This window comes from Petaurus breviceps, unplaced genomic scaffold, assembly GCF_028583685.1.
Source record: "Petaurus breviceps papuanus isolate PSGF00001 unplaced genomic scaffold, PetGlider_PUasm1.0 175, whole genome shotgun sequence".
Classification (NCBI taxonomy): Eukaryota; Metazoa; Chordata; class Mammalia; order Diprotodontia; family Petauridae; genus Petaurus; species Petaurus breviceps.
In genome coordinates this window covers 32815393-32832900 of record NW_027185764.1, presented here as the reverse complement: position 1 = coordinate 32832900, position 17508 = coordinate 32815393, and the positions used below count along the sequence as shown (strand labels likewise).

General features: G+C 39.5%; 1 protein-coding gene and 1 long non-coding RNA gene across 2 annotated transcripts in view; one reads left to right on the top strand and one right to left on the bottom strand.

Moving 5' to 3' along the window:
- LOC138158808 (small ribosomal subunit protein uS12) overlaps positions 1 to 17508 on the top strand; it is a 334707-nt gene that overhangs the window by 185251 nt on the left and 131948 nt on the right. The window lies entirely within an intron of this gene.
- The window catches only part of LOC138158809 (uncharacterized), a 327121-nt gene that overhangs the window by 266867 nt on the left and 42746 nt on the right, over positions 1 to 17508 (bottom strand). The window lies entirely within an intron of this gene.

Below are 17508 nucleotides of genomic sequence, written 5' to 3'. Positions count from 1 at the left end.
TTCCCATTTACACAAAATAAGTCATCATGATACCATTCACTTGTTTTTGTTTTAACAAATATTATGAGAGCTTTTATTTTTATATTGCCTAAATTTCTCCCAGCTATTCTTCCCCTCTCTAATCCATCTCATATAACAAAGAATTTTTAAAGAAAGAAAAAAGAAACCCCAAAAAAGAGTAAGAAGAAAATCAGCAAATTTGATCAATACATCAAAAAAGTTTGAAAATATATGCAGTGTTCCATACCCATGAACCTTCCACATCTGCAAGAGGGATGATGAGAGAGGTATCTTCTCATATCTATTCTTTGAGGCCATGATTATTCTTTATAATTTAGCTGCATTCATTTTTTATTATTTTCCATTTATAGTGTTATAGTCTTTGTGCATATTGTTTGCTAGGCTTTGCTTACTTAATTCTGCATCAGTCAATGTATATTTTCCCATGCTTTTCTGTATTTGCCATATTCACCATTTCTTACAACATAGTAATATACTATTACATTCATGTACCATAGTTTATTTATACATTCTCCAATTGAAAAATTTTTTTACCACTAGCTCTTACATATTTAACAAGGCAAAATCAAATATAATTATAATTATGTTGTTATATAAATGTTATATAAATTAATATAAAATGAAAGAATAATAAAAAATAATCAAAGAACACAGGTCCCACTCTCAATGACACACACAATGTCCATACAGGAATAATGAACATATACTTAGCTAAACCTAGCAATGAAGAACACAAATGAAGGAAACCCATATACTTAAAGCATTTCTGGACTTTATAACCCTCAGGTCCTGATTCAGTCCTACCACTTTTCCAATTCTTTTTCAAACCCTCATTTAACCCTAGTTCCCTGGTTAGCAGAAGGAACTCCTAGTACATTGATATTAATCTACAAATAGAGTAAGCGCATTACAAGTTCCTTTGCCTCTAAGCACTTTCTTTACAAACCTTAGTCCCTTCAGGATACCTACATCACATAAAATCTCTTTTCTACTAGCATCTCTCTTCCTGGCTGTCATGACTCTTCTGCTGGGCAAATTTATTCTTCTTCAATTCTTAAACTGGTGAAACAGTGACAAGCTCTTTTAACTAACAGTCACCCTTGGAAAGGTCACTAAGATAGTGTTGTGCTATTATCATGATAGGCAGTTGTCTTAAGGTAGAAAATCCAGAGTTCCTTAACTTGGCTCTCTGGTCAATGTAGACATGACAATTCTATTCTCCACTCAAGATTTTTCATCCTCCCATCAGCTCTCAGGCTATGATAACCGTAAAACCATAAAAAAAAAAAAAAACCTTTCCCTCTGCTTTCCTCCCTCCTCCCCTCCTCTCCCCCCCTCATATCAGAGAGGACAGCAGAGAGCTAGGCATCTCTGAGAGGCTTCATCTATCTTAAACTCTAGGGGGCATGAAAGGGCAATAGCTAAAACTGCAGCAGAGTTCTGTTCTCCAATCAACAAGTTTCCAGTCTTATCTTCAGTCATTGGCACAGCAATACTTCTAATCAACAGGCTCCAAGTTCCATAAACCAAAGCCTTAGACATAAGTGTACTGTGGATAGGGATCTGGTCTAGAATGAGGAAGACCAGAGTTCAAATGTAGCCTCAGGCCCTTAGTAGCTATGTGACCCTGGGCAAGTCACTTAACTCCTGTTTGCCTCAGTTTCCTCAAGTGGGGAGAATTAATAGCACCTGCCTCACAGGGCTATTCTGAGGATCAAATGACATAATATTTGTAAAAGCACAGTGCTTGGCACAGATTAGGAGCTATATAAATGCTTGTTCTTCTCCCCCTTCCTGTCCTGGCATGGTCTCACCTACTCCTGTTTTCTGTACTATTCCTGCTAGGATCTTTACCACTTCCAATGGCTCATATCAGAGAGCCTGCTGGTGTTCAATTGTATGGGCATGTCTACATTCATCCTTCCCTTATGAGGTAAAACTCATGAAATCCAATTTTCTCTCAGTCATGAAATCAACAATTCTTATTCAATCTTTCCATAGTCTCCAAACAATTATGTGATTTGCCATTTTTTGTGAATATTAACCTCTCAAATTCTAAAAGCAAGTCACATGCAAATAAATGGGAAACCATAATGCTCTTCAACCTCAGTCATTTTTCTGCCTCAAATAGGCCCTCTCAGTCTTTCCTCTGATCCCCCTAACAATATTTGTTTGCCCTAACATTTTGAAGGAAAAACTCTGTTGCTTTCTAGATATGAATTTTATTAAATTTTCATCCACCAAAGTTTTTTTCTGCCCCTTTCTTCAATCAAACCGCTTATATATGAAAAGGTCCACACCTTACCCTTACCTGAATTTCTATAACATTTAGAATTGTACCACACAAACCAATATTAGATTACATACTCTAATACACAAAATATCTGCAATTTTTGGCAGAATGTGGAACTCCTGGTGTGAGAATTTCCTCCATTAATTCAGTTTATCACTTATTCTGCAAATGATTATCTTGGAAATTTGTCTGGTTTATTGAAAGGTGAAGTAACTTCTCCATTGTCACACGGTGAATATGTATAAAAGGTAAGAGTTGAACTCAGGTCTTCCTAGCTTTGAGACAAACTAAACAAAAATGAACAACTAGAAATAGACATACTTTGATTTTTTTTTATTAAGCAAATATTTTTCTAACTTTATATTTTCAATATACTACCTCAAGGAAAAATCTAACAACATCATAAAAATGTTATAAAAACATTATATAAAAATATAATATAAAACATTATATAAAATATAATATAAAACATTATATAAAAATATTATATAAATAACATGTTATAAAAAATATCTTTAAAAATGCAACATGATACTTGATATGAATCCTGAAAGACTTTTCAAATTTTCTCTTCCCATAAACAAACAATAATATTTCCTTATCTGCTAAATGTACAGTCCCCTTTGAATTTGAGGTCCAAGCCAAATGGTCCTTCTTTTGCTCACAGACACACATACCAGCACCAACAACCGCACACACTGGGGCCATGATTCAGTCCTACCACTTTTCCAATTCTTTTTTCAAACCTTCATTTCATCCTTCTTCCCTCAGTCCCAGGAAGAACTCCTAGAACATTGTTACTCATCCACAAATAAATCAAATACACTACATGCTCTCTGTCCTCTAAGAGCTTTCTTTACAAGACCCACCAAGTTCAAGTGGATGCCCTTGTTCTGCCAAGTAAATCACATTGTTCTCAGCTCAAAGATGCCAACTCTGAGCTTTAAAGTGCTAGTCTGTCATATAGTCCCAAGAGTGGAATTTAACTAGACAGTCATTACCATCTATTTCTGCCTAGTTTTGGGGGGGGGTGGGAGGGGGGGTTGTAGGTATTTTAAACAGTGAGAGCAGCAGGCTTGGGGAAAAGTGAAAGGAGAAGGGTTAGAGAAAAATGGATTCTAAAGGATTAAAAAAGTTGTCCCAATGTCAGCTACACACAAGCACATACATGGACAAACACTCTGTATTGTCCTCTGTTGAGAAGTTGTGGGAATGTCTTCCGACCCCACAGACCCTGCTGATAAGGTATCTTCCTCTTGAAATAAGAAAGATATGGTGACAAGGAAACAGATTGACCAGTAGAGTTCAATAAAGCTATGAAACTCATTGAAAGAGTGGTCTTGTTGTTGTTGAGTTGTTTCAGTTATGTCCAACTCCATTAAGAGTTTCCTTGGCAAAGACTCTGGAGTGGTTTTCCATTTCCTTCTCCAGATCATTTTCTAAATGAGGAAACTGAGGCAAACAGGGCTAAGTGACTTGCCCAGGATCACAGTTTGTATCTGAGGCTGGATTTGAACTCATGAATCTTCCTGAATGGACACCCAGTACTCTATCCACTGTGCCACCTAGCTGCCCTTGGAAGAGTGGTCCAATAGCCAAAACCAGAGCAAACCTTGATATAAATTCAACTAGCTTAAGGAAACCTTTCAGTTCAGTCAATCCACTTCAAGAAAGAGGCAGACTAATAATTTAGGTACCTTCTCCCAATTTTCAAGCTTCCCTCCTCCTTAGGAAAATACAATCTCCTTTATTTCTTTCTTTTGATGCAGAGTGACTAAGTCTTCTAACTTGTCAATGATCTCTTATATGCAACCGGCAAATACAATTTCCCTGACAATAAATCACACACATGTGGCCACTGATGAACTACAGTATCAGAATTTTTCCTTTCAAAATGAGAATGGACAGTGACTTACACTGTGGTTGCATTTAATATATTTGAAAACAACCAGAAATGAATCTTCACAGAGAGATATTTCAATTATGCCATTCATTTCTTTGCTTTCAAATTCCCCTTCCAAAATATCCTAATAAAGACAGACCTGAATTTTCAACTCCTTTGCCTGCTTCCACCTATGGCTGGTTTGACCCAAAGAGCTGGTGCCCTCTCATGGGAGGGCCTAAAACAAAAAAAAGATTAATAAGGGAGCTAGACCTTCTCTAGCTTATTCAGTGATACTTAATCAGCTCATTAATTTTCACATAGTCTCATTTCATTTCCATTTCTTTTTCTTACAATTAAACACTAGCCCATCCTCTTTCAACCAACAAAGACTTCATTATATTGGAGATCAAGATCAGTTAGTAGGGAAGAGGGATGCTTTAGGGGTAGGTATGACAGGAAGCACTATACCTAGAGGAATTGGTCAGAATATTATCCCTTGTTCCCAAATCCCCAAAGGCAGAGTCAAAAAAAAAAATGGGTGGTGGGGGTAGAAAGATCCCTCCCAAAAGACTAAAGGACACGTTTTTCTTGTTATCCCAGAGAATTTAATTGCTTTGCCAGTAAGAGCCAAGGTTCTTATTCTTTCTAGGTGTGGCAGTGCTCCCCTTAGGCTGAAAGACCATTTGCAGTTTGCTCTGAGTGCTTCCCAGGAGCTTTGCTCCCAAGTAATTTAAAAGAAATAAAACTAGACAATGGAAGGAGGGAAAGGAAGGAAGAATAAAGAAAGTAAGCTCTTTTTTGAGGAGCAGAACTCTTTCTACCTCTCTTCAAACTAATTTTGGTTTTAAGCAGGAACTGTGGTATTTCAAAATCAGTGGTAGAATAAATTGTGATATATGAATACTAGTGTGCTGTAATAAATGAGGGAAAAGGGATTTCAAAGAGACACTGGAAGACTGTGGGGTGAAGTGAACAGAAGCAGGAAAGCAATTTAGACTATAACACTAATATAAAAATGAACAGTTTTGAAAGACTGAAGGCCTGGGATCAACTATATGATCAGTGACTATTCCAGAAGACAGATGAAGAAGATGGCTGCCCTCTTGATAAGAGAGAGACAATGGGCACATATCCAGAATAAGAAATTCATTTTTGGATGTGATCAATGTGGGAATATGTTTTATTTGACTGTGTTTATATGATAGAAGATTCTTACTTTTCCTTCCTTCTTTTTATCTCTTACTCCTTCCTTCTTTCCTTTTCTTTCTCTCTTTCCTTCCATCTTTCCTTCTTTCTTTCCTTCCTTCTTTCCTTCTTTCTTCCTTCCTTCCTTCTTCCTTCCTTCCTTCCTTCCTTTCTTTCTTTCTTCCTTCCTTTCTTTCTTTCTTCCTTTCTTTCTTTCCTTTCATGCAGGTGACAAGGAGAAAAGAATGAAATTTACTCATCAGAAATACATACATAGATACATATATGCATAGAACTATGGTCCAGAGCCAATGTAACTATCCGGTCACAATATGGGTTCAAGTACAGGGCTCCCCAAATGTGGGTTTGAATCCTAATCCCATCACATTTTTGATCTAGTAATTAGGCTCCTAAAATCTTCCCCCAAACAGCAGTCCTGCTCAAAGCATTTCTGGAAATGACAGATCCAGCAAATTACTATGCAAATGTTTCAAAACCTTTGTGGTCTACTACACACAGGACTGACCCTCAGCAAAATTGTGATGTGGGTCTGAAATTTGTCTCTACTCCCTTTCCTCCCCCAGGTACCCAGTGTTTTCAAGCTGCCTTCATTTCTTGAAGGAAGAATGCAAATTCACTAAAAAGTTTACTGCAAATTAGTGCAATGAATTACCCTTTCCAAGAGTATCTGTACCTTAATAACTCACAAGCTCCCACAGTAAGGTTTGCAAAACATTGTCCTCACAATAACCCTGTGAGATAGGTGGCACAAGGAATTATTATCCCTATTTTTACGGATGAGGAAACTGAGGCTAGGAGATGGGAAGTGATTTGCCCACCATCACACAACTGGTATCAAGTCTTCAGACATAAATGTATTTTTCACTGTAGATTGCTACCTCTCCAGTCACAGAACCCAAAGAAATGACTCTGATAGTGAAATTTCAAACATCACATCATCTATGTGGATTAGGTATTTTGTAGCAGTGAGACCTCCCAGGGCCCCTCAAAGGGTACCACGTAGGTAAACCTCTACCCCTAGTCATTCTGAAAATTAGCCCTCGGTTCTTAGCTTCAGGTTTTTGTAAAATGCAATGTTCTGCCCTAACTTGTGGATTATTTTTCACTAGTCCAACAAGACAGCACAAACGTACTCCCACAAAACAAGCTATCAAATAGCTTTTAGCTTTTCTCTCAGACAACTCAGTACCCATGGCTTCAGAAAAAGGCTCTGGTCCCAATATAACAGCACAAAGAACTCAAGGACTCAAGAATGTGACCAGTCAGTAGTAAACGTACTGGTTCTAATATCGTAGGGTTGGGAGGTTGTTTATTTAGCAGGGTAGCGTCCAGAATCCAAGTGTTTCCATATGCAAGTTAGAAACTGCCCCTTCAGCAGACCAATGAGCAACTTGACTGTTGGCTGCTGTCTCACCATTGTTATCCCTTTGAAAAGATGGACTAAGGATGCCCTCTACTGACTCTCTGTTGTTTGTGCACAGGCAGAAGGTGAAGGGAAGAAAGGTGAGGTGAGCTCCCAGAATGAGCTCCCTCAATAAACAAAGGGTGGGCACAATGAAACACTGCAGCATCTCATCAGGAAATCCGATAAAAACACTTACAGGACCATCCTGAGTGAATTTGTCTTCTGCCTTCCTGAAAGCAATTCCACAGGCTTTTTGAATTATCCAATAATTGCTGAATTCCTATTATGTTAATGTAACACAAAGAAACAGTAACACTTCAGTGGCATAAAATCTGTAACACAACACTAATTTACAGTACTGGGCTTCTCCGCTTCACTGAATCACAAGGATTGCTTTTTCCCAAAAGTAGGCTGGAAAACACAAGACAGCAATTCCACCCCTGTGGGCAACTGATCCCCAACCCTCAGCAAGGAGCGCCTTTGCAAAGTTATTAATTTCCCCCCTCCCATTACGCACTTAACTGAGAAGTGATGACATCGGTGCCTCCGAGCTCTATTACTACACTAGTTATCTCCAATTGAGAGGTGCACCAAGGGGCAAGTAGTGAGAGAAAGAATAGAGATGCAGAAGCAATTAGTTTTTCTACTTAGTGGGACTAGGGAATTGGCCTAGTTATTTTTTTTCTTATCCTAAACCTTTGTGGATCTTTAGAGAAGTTGCGTTTTTTTTAAAGGAATTCAGAAGAACAGAGGAAGAAAAATACACACATGTAAAATGCATCATCTACCTAAAAAAATTAAAATAGGACAGTCTCTACTATCTTGCAGGTGACATATAAAGGAGACACTGGCGCACCCAGAGAACACAGTCTTTCCCAAGTACTTTGTATTTCCATATTCGACTCAAACTTTGACTAACTAGAATTCCAATAACCAGAATCCCAAATTCATCAGATTTTCCCTAGCATTGCATAGTCTGGAGAAAGACAAACCCCAATTTTTTAAAGCTGATATTAGAAATTTGCTTTAAGGGGCAGCCAGGTGGCTCAGCGAGTAAGAGCACCGGCTCCAGTGTCAGGATGACCTGGGGATCAAATCCGGGCTCAGATACTTAGCACCACACCCAGAAATAACTGGCTGTGTAACCTTGAGAAAGTTACTTAACCCCGGTTGCTCACAAAAAAAAACAAAAAGAAATTTGCCTTAAAAAAATCCAGAACATGTCCTGCCTAGACAGGACACATGTAGCCCAAGAGCCTGTACTTTCTACCACCCTGCCTATAGCTCTAATAAGAGAAGTTGGGGGAGAGGAAAGGGCATTGCCTTGGGATTCAGAGACAGTGAGTTTAAATCCAGGCTCTGCCATTTAGTTGTTATGTGATAATAAACTCGGGCTTCATTTTTCTGTACCTTAGTTTCTTCCTCTGTGACATGAAGAGGGTCAGACTCCAAATCCCTTTCAATTCATGATCAGATCAGACCCTTCAAGATTTTAATAATAACAACTATCCAGCATTTACATAGTGCTTTAAGATTTACAAAGGGCTCTACAAACATCTCATTTTGTTCTCACAAACAACCCAGGAGGTAGATCTTGTTTATTTATTCTCATTTTACAGTTGAGGAAAGTGAGGCAGACAGACGTTAAGTGACCTGCTTAGAGTCTCACAGCAACTAATAGGCTGAGGCCAAATTTGAACACAGGTCTTCCTGACTCTGGGTCTTTCCTCTGCAACCTATCTATCTAAAGCAGGAAAATCCACCCATACCGACTCTGAATTTTCTATGATTCTAGAAAGTAGCCCTTCGTCATCTGAAAGTTAATGGAGCCACCTAACAAAATTCAAGGATTCAACCAAATGGACACCAGAAATAGGTTTAAATGCAAGTATTTGACACAAGTCAGAAAGGAGCCTGACTTAAAATTTACATTAATTAAAGGGTCCTATGTTCAATGCTGCTGCTGCTAGAACTAAAATAGCTGTTTCCTCCAAATGGGGGAGACAATCTCTGGTCATAGCCATCAGTCTGTCCAGTATACCCTTTTACCTCCCAAGAGCCAGGTTACCTAATCAGTGATAGGAACTTAGACTTAAATTGGACTCATTCCTATCATGCTCTCAGAACCTCTTGCTAAGGTAAGAGATGCTATGCTCAGGGAGATTATAACTCATCTTAAATTTCTATAAGTATTCAACAACTATACTAGGTTTTTTTTTTGTACCAAGGAAAAGGAAGATCTATCATCCTCCCTGTCATAAAAATGGCAAAGCTATCACTAACCTCCATTTCACAAACTCATAAATAAAGGACAAGATGCAAAAAGGAGCAAAGACACACCTATCTGATTGACTAACATGACAGAAAAGGAAAATGAAAAATGTTAGAGGGGATGTAGAAAAAGTGGACAGGGGCAGCTAGGTGGCGCAGTGAATAGAGCACCAGCCCTGGAGTCAGGAGGATCTGAGTTCAAATTTGGCCTCAGACACTTAACACAAAAACTAGTCGTGTGACCCTGGGCAAGTCACTTAACCCCAATTGCCCTCCAAAAAGCGAAAAAAGAAAAAGTGAGATACCAATGCACTGCTGGTAGAGTTGTGAACTGGTCTAACCATTCTGGAGAGCAATTTGGAACTATGCCCAAAGGGCTATACAACTGTACATACTCTTAGATCCAGCAATACCACTACCATGTCTGTATCCCAAAGAAATTGAAGAAAAAGGAAAAAAGACCTATATGTACAAAAATATTTATAGCAGCCCTTTTTGTGGTAGCAAAGAATTGGAAATCAAGGGGATGTCCATCAATTGGGGAATGGCTGAACAAGTTGTGGTATATAATTGTGACAGAATACGAAAAATGATAAGCCAGATGATTTCAGAAAAACCTGGGAAGAGATATATAAACTGATGCAAAGTAAAGTACAGAACCAGGGGAACAGCGATATCATACAATGATCAACTGTGAATGACTCAGCAATACAACGATCCAAGACAATTCTGAAGAATTGATAATGAAAAATGTTATCCATGTCCAGAGAAAGAACTGATGGAGTCTGAATGCAGATCAAAACATACTTTTTATTTTTCTTGCAGTTTTTTTTTTCAGTCTATGTTTTCTTTTGGAATACAGTTAATGCAGAAATCTGTTTTGCATGACTGCACATATATAATCTTTATCAAATTGATCACTTTCTTAAGGATGAGGAAGGAAGAGAGAGAAAATTTAGAGCTAAAATTTTTTTTAAAAAAGCGTCTTGAACTTTTACATGTAATTGAGAAAAATAAAATATGAGAAAAAAAATCTCTCTAAAAAAAGAGCAAAGAACCAGGAAGGAGACTGAGGCAAGAAGAAAAGGCAAAAAGACAGTTCTTGATGCCACCATATGTCATTGAAAAGATAAGTCATTTCTTTTCCCAACAGCAGCCTGCTTAATTGGAAGAAACCAAAAGCCAGTCACTTTCAGTGCCTAAATCAACCTTGCCAAACAAACTTAATTCAGGCCCTCAATACGAACTTGTCAGGCCCCCTCCATTGTGCAGGATGATTTTTCCAATTAAACATGACAGGCATTTCACTGAGGCCTCCTATTCCGGCATGGAGGAGAGTCCTGAAGAATGAGACTTCACACAGGTGCTGACACTTCTTTTGTCCTAGAAGCATCTCTGGACAAACAACACTGAGGACAAGTCTGACAGAACTTTCCATAGACATCAATCATTCCCATTCTTTCACCTTGCTTACACCTCAGTGCTTCGTCCCCCTCCAGGCCTCTCTCAGAAGAAAACCCCTCAAATTAGATTCTGTGCAGGTACTGAAGCATTCACAGTGGTTTTAGGGGTTTGGTTTGGTTTTGGTTTGGTTTGGTTTAGTTTTGACTTGGCTTGGTTTGTTTTGGTTTGGTTTTTCATGAATGACACTGATTTCCTAAAGTCCTACTGCTAAAATGTATAAAATGTTTGCTTTTCACAGTGAAGAGACTGCTCTAGGAAAATAAGGCAAAAGTTATTGAAGAAAAACATCACTATTAAATGGTGCAATGTCTCCCAGACCTACAGTTAACTCTCAGATTTATAGTTAATAGTTTTATAGCTTTCTTATTTTATATTATATATTTTAATACATTTTACATTCATATCTACTTATTTTATAGTTAAATTTATTCTGTTTATTGTATATATCATTATAGTTTATCTTATGTGTATTATTATAGTTTATAATTTATAATACTATTTATAGATTATATTACATAATTTATAAATGTTTTCCCCTTGGGAATAAATTATTTTCCTCATTCATTCCTCAGTAAAATGGACACCTACTTCCCACATGAGGACTAAATGAGACAATAATTATAAAGCCCTTAGCACAATCCCTGAAACAGAGCTATATAAATGTTAGCTATTATTATTAAGCATTATCATCTTGGTCAGCATAAGATGAGACCTTCCCAGAAACTAGCAATAGGCCAACACAGGACTTTCATGGTACTAACAAAAGACATTGTATTTCCCAGCTCCCTATGGGTGCCTTTAATCTGTTGGTGCTCAGTTTGCCCATGTTCCATCAGGTCCTGTCTTTCTTCTGAGGTCAACTCTGGGAGCTTTCAGTTTCTACTCCTGCCCCCAAAGGACTTCATCCTTACATAGGTCATGAATCTGGGATTCAGAAACATTAAGGAGGCTTTGTTTAGGGTCCATCTCCACATGGTACTGTATACCAGCCTTAATTAGTTCAACAGGGTTGCTCAAAAAGCATGAGATCATAAATTTAGAATGACCACAGATTTGGATCTGGAAGAGATTTCAGAATCCATTTAGTCCAACTCCATTTTACAGATGGGGAAACTGAAGCAAGAGATAAGTGACTTGCCCAAAGTCACACCTAACAAAGCATCATTAAGACACAAATCCACCAACTACAAATCAAGTACCAACATACTACCTTAGAGACCATGTATTCTACTCTTTTTTAATAGACAAATAAGCTGAGGCCCAGAGAGGTTAAGTGATTTATATAATTTATAAAGTTTATCAAGGAGCAGAGAAGGATATGCACCCAGGCATCCTCTGATGCCATAGCTCTTTCTCATCTGCCAAGACGCACAGTCGACTTACAACAAAGCCTGTCCATTCCTAGCCTCAGATTGTGGACCCCAGGTGTGTTTGGGAGACTCATTCAAAGAAGAGGCCATTGCCCCATGTGTGTTTCCTTCCCAAGTCTTCTCACATTGGTAAAGCCATAGCCCACATGGTGTGACTCAAGGGCAGGCTGAATAGTAGCCCCAAATATCCCAAATATCAACCCCACTGCCTCCATTCTGCCATTTATTCCTTTGAATCCCCTCCTTCCCTAGAAGCATCACATCTTATGGACAAACAGGGGTGGGGAACCTGTGGCCAGGGGGCCACATGGTCCTCGAGGTCCTCAAGTAGGACTGCAGGTTCTCCACCCCCTGGAACATTTAGATTGTGCTTGGAGGGAAAGATCATTTACTCATAAACTCATAGGTTTAAAGTTGAAAGGGACTTGAGAGGTCATCTAATTCAGCCTCAGCAAAGTGACAGATCGAAAACCTCACAAGTAATAAATTAACAGAATCAGAATCTGAGCCCAGAACCTCTGGCTCCAGAAGAAATGTTCTTCCCACTACAACTTGCTGGCCCAATGGGGCCATATTTTTCAAAATCAGACAGTTCATAGTGGTGAGAATTTTAAAACACGATGTGTGGGGGAAAGTCCTCTCTAAGTTTCTAATACAGGAAGATCATCATACAAACCAACCTAAATAAGTGTCTTGTATAGGTTATTCATGTGAGAAGGATTTAGAGTAAAATATATACCTTTTCAACATCAGAAAATTCATATCAAGAATGCCTACACATAGTTTAATTGCCTATATGATCAATGCTGAATGTGTTTCCTGTAAGCAACATAATAATGGACTGAAATTCTCATTTCATTCTGTGACTCATTTTAAATTTAATAAAACATTTTAAAATCACTCAAAAAAAATTTGAGGAGCACATCAGCCCTCACCCTGAGGTGATTCTCTGTCTCTGTTTTGCTGTCTGTCTGTTTCTCATTCATTTTCCACTCCCATTTGGAGATCACAATTCAATTCAATAAGCTTTTATTTAACACCTACTACATAAACCCTCTCTGTACCTTTGTGATGATCATCACATCTTATGGACAAACAATGGGGAACCTGCGGCCTGGGGGCCACATGGTCCTTGAGGTTCTCAAGTATAGTCCTACACTTGAGGACCTAAAGGGCCACATGTGGTCTCCAGGCTGCAGGTTCTCTACCCCCTGGGACATTTAGATTGTGCTTGGAGGGAAAGATCGTTTACTCATAAACTCATGATGATCATCTCACATCTGAAATATACTCCCTTCTTGCCTTGGGAATCCGTCTCTTTGAGCACCAAAGTCTGCAGGAAGGCCTTCCTAATCCCCCAATCACAAGTACCCTCCTTCAAAACTTCCTTGAATCTAACTACTTGGCATATATTCACTTTTAGTATCTTTATGCTTATGTTGTGTGTATTTTTATACATGGCAAAAGCACTCAACTTAGAGTCAGAAAGATCTGAATTCAAATCCAGCCTCAGAAATTGATTAGCCGTGTAATCCTGGGCAAATTACTTAATTCTGCCTCAGTTTCCCCATCTGTCAAATGAGCTGGAGAAGGAAATAGAAAACCACTCCAGTATCTTTGCCAAGAAAACTCCAAAGGGGGCCCTGAAGAGTTGAAGACCAGGGAAAACAAATGAACATGAAGAAAAGCTCCTGTTGAGTGGGGATTGTTTCACTCAACACTGTGTCCCTAATCTAGCACTGTCCTTATAGGCACAAAGAATGCACTTAATAAAAACTTGGTTTAAGACATTGTGCTACATTGAGGATTCAGAAACAACAATGAAGCAATCTGCCCTTGCATAACTTGCATTCTGCTGGAGAGATACATAGAGACATATGCTGTGAACTTGGAATGAACACAAGTCCAGTGAAGGGATCAGGTCCTGCTGGGGTGGGCTTCCTGCGGGATGAAGCCCAGCTTACTGACAGCAACCTGGAAGACAATCTCAGAGCCCTATTCCATCCAGAAGTCAGGGAAAGAGCAGGGCTGGAACCAAGTGAAACATCTAGGGGCATTGTCTCACTTGGGAATATGGAGGCTGGAAGACTCCCCTGAATCACACATCCATTGCTTACCTTTGCATATGGCCCATCACTGTTTCTGAGGCCTTATGAATACAAAATTCCCACCAAAGACTCTGAATAACAGCAAAGGCAGTAACTCTGAGGAGAAATAAGCTAATGCTTCTCTCTCGCTTTCTTTGTTACCAGTAGGAAAGAACTGTCTACAGAGCACTGTGGTCATTGTAAATCCTGGTTAGAGCCATGAAATGGCAGTTTCTGAGTTAGCATGTTTATGGGGGAACATGTGCTCTTAACCGCTGTCACGTTTGCACACAGTTTGTTAGAAAACCTGAACTCAACATCACAGAATATAAAGCAAGATTTTAGGGCATAGATTCCTGATATAGAAACAGAGCTTTTTCTCTTTCTTTTCTGTTTTTTTCCAAATCCATGGAAACCCAAATCTAAAAATAAAAATGTCATAGCATTAGAAAAGAGAGAGAGGCAGTTAGGGCTAAATCCCATAAGACCCCACCCACCTAACTTGTGTGATCTTCCCTCTCACTGATTATTTCCTTTCCTTTAACCTACATTCCAAATAAACTAGATTAAAATGCACCTTGTGTTATACCCTCTACTTGTTTATATGTTGCATTTCCCTCTCCTCCCCCTTCTCCATAAGTACAATGTAAGCTTCTTGAGGACAGGGACTATTTCACTTCTATCTTTCTGTGCCCAGTGCCTTAACAAATGTTTTGTGGCTAGTGTTCAGTTGCTTGAGTTATGTCTGACTCTTTGTGACCCCATTTAGGGTTTTCTTGGTAAAGAGACTGGAATGGTTTACCATTTCCTTCTCCAGATCATTTTACAGATGAGGAAACTGAGGCAGACAAGGTGAAGTGAGCTGCCCAGAGTCACACAGTTAGTAAGTGTTGGAGGCTGAATTTGAACTCAGGAAGATGAGTCTTCCTGACTTAAAGCCCACAGCTCTATCCACTATCCCACCTAGCTGCCCCAGCTTTAATACTTAGTAGGTGCTTAATAATGCTTGCTGATGATGGACTGATTGATTGATTACTAAGCATAGTTTTCCACCTTATGGTTTGGAATGCCCACTTCAAATAGTGCCTCCTCTGAAATTTTCTGATTCTCATAGAAGTGTGGAAATAAAAATGGTAGCTAAATGGTACAGTGGCTAGAGGACTGGCCTTGGAATCAAGAGTTCAAATCCAACCACAGAAACTTCATAGCTATGTGACCCTGGGCAAGCCATTTAACCTCTCTCTGCCTCAGTTTCCACCATCATAAAATGGAGATAATAACAGCACTTATCCCACAGGGCTGTAGTGAAGATCAAATGAAAAGTTCCTAGCACAATGCCTGGACTATGGTGGACCCAATATAAATGCCAATTCCTTTACCTTCCTATAGCTAGTGACTTCTACCGGCTCTTAACTACCATACTTACATACTTCAATACCCCAATGGGGAAAGTCTCAGGAAAGAAAAAAAAGATTGGAGAAGGTGGGATTAGATGGGAAAAGACAGTAATTAACAAATCCCCATACTAAGGGGAGCCAGAATACTCTCCATTGTTTCCTGTTCCTGTGTCAATGCCTTGCCATGAATGACATAATTTATGGGGTCCCTGCTCTAATGCAGAGACAGAGCTGTCCATTGAGGGCTAAGATTAGCTCTGTGGGAAGACAGGGGCAGGGCTACAGGGGCCGGAGGTTAGAGTGGTGGGTTGACCCACAGCCCTCAATTTACCTTGCTTTCATTAAATGCCTTTCATGTGTCGACCTAGTTTGGTGTGCAAGAGAAGACCCAGGAATGGATAACTGCTGACCCCAAGCAGCACCCCCAATCCAACAAGTAGCAAAGGGCTACAGAGTCAGGTGGGGGTCCTTCATGGCTTGGGGGCATTCATTCACTTGGGCTGAGCTTTTGATCCCAGCATCACAGAACCTCAGAGTTGGGAGAGACCTCAGAGGCCACCTAATCTAACCTCTGGCTAAACAAAAGCCCCACTACAAAAACCCTAACAAGTGTCCTCCAGCCTTTGATTAAAGACTTCTAATGAGAGTGAATCTGTCGTTGCCCCAGGCAGCTCATTTGATAGCTCTGATGGTTAGGAAGATTTTCCTTACGTCAAGCTTAAATCTGAGTCTCAGACAAAGTCTTTCTCCTCTAGCTCTACCCTCCAGGGCCAAGTTAGCCCTCTTCTCCAGGCACTTCTTTCAAACACTTCAAGATTGCTATCCTGCCAGTGCAGCCACTCTTCCCCCAACATCCCCCCCCCATTCTCTTTTCCAGTTTAAACATCATTCTAGCCATTCTCCTGTGGATATTCTTTTTGTCATTTTTTTTTAGTCATGTCCAACTCTTTATGACCCCATTTGGGGTTTTCCTAACAAAAATACTGGAGTGGTTTTCCAGTTTATTTTATAGATGAAGAAACTGAGGCAAACAGGGTGAAGTGATTTGCCCAGGGTCACTCAGCTAGTAAGTATCTGAGGCCAGATTTGAACTCAGGAGGATGAGTTTTCCGAACTCTGGGCCCCAGCACTCTATCTACTGTTCCACTACCTGCCCTGGATAGTCTCCAGATTATCAATATCTTTCTTCAAGGTGCCCAGAACTGAACTCAATATTCAAGATATAGTCCAACCAGGGCAGAGTACAGTGTCCTGGACACCAAACCTCTCATTGCAGCTGAGATCACATCAGCAGTTCTCTGGACTGCCATAATAATAGTTCATATAGTGCCTACTATGTGTTAACCTAAGCACTTTACACGTATTATCTCATTTGTTTTTCACAACTAGGTACTCATTACCCTCATGAACAGATGAGGAAACCGAGGCAAAAAAAGGTTGAATGACTTGTCCAGGGTCACACAGCTAGTGTCTAGATTGTATTTGAACTCAGGCCTTCCTAACTCCATGCCCAGCATTCTATCCCCTGAGCACCTCGCTGCTTCATAGATTTGCCATCATTGATTGGTCATTGTCCAGTTGGAATAGACTCAAATTTGAAGATTGTAAGGATAATAGAGGCAGCATGTTGTGCAATGCTCTGTGCTTTGAATGAGACCTAGATTCAGATTCTCATTCTGTCGATTCATTAATTGTGTGTCTATGGACAAGTCACTTAATTTTCCTGAGTCTCAGTTTTTCTTCCATAAAATGGGGATGTCTATTTGTGTTTACTATAGCGTTGTTATGAAGGAAAGGGTAAGCTTTAAAGAACTCTATAAATGTAAGTTAACATGATAGCAGGGGTACTTTCAGGTCACAGAATGAAGAAAGCAGAGGATGATTTGCAAATGGACACTATAAATCAGTGAATTATCTGTCCTTGTCTATGCATCAGTTCTGCTATGGTGGCCTCTATGTCACAGGCAGATTGGCATTGCAACAGAAATGTTGGGGTTCATTTGCACTATTTATCTCCCATGCGGGACTGACTGCATGTAATTTTCAGTCACAGCACATTATCATGAGCTTATCTTTTCATTTTTCTTCTTAATTTCATATGCCTGTGAT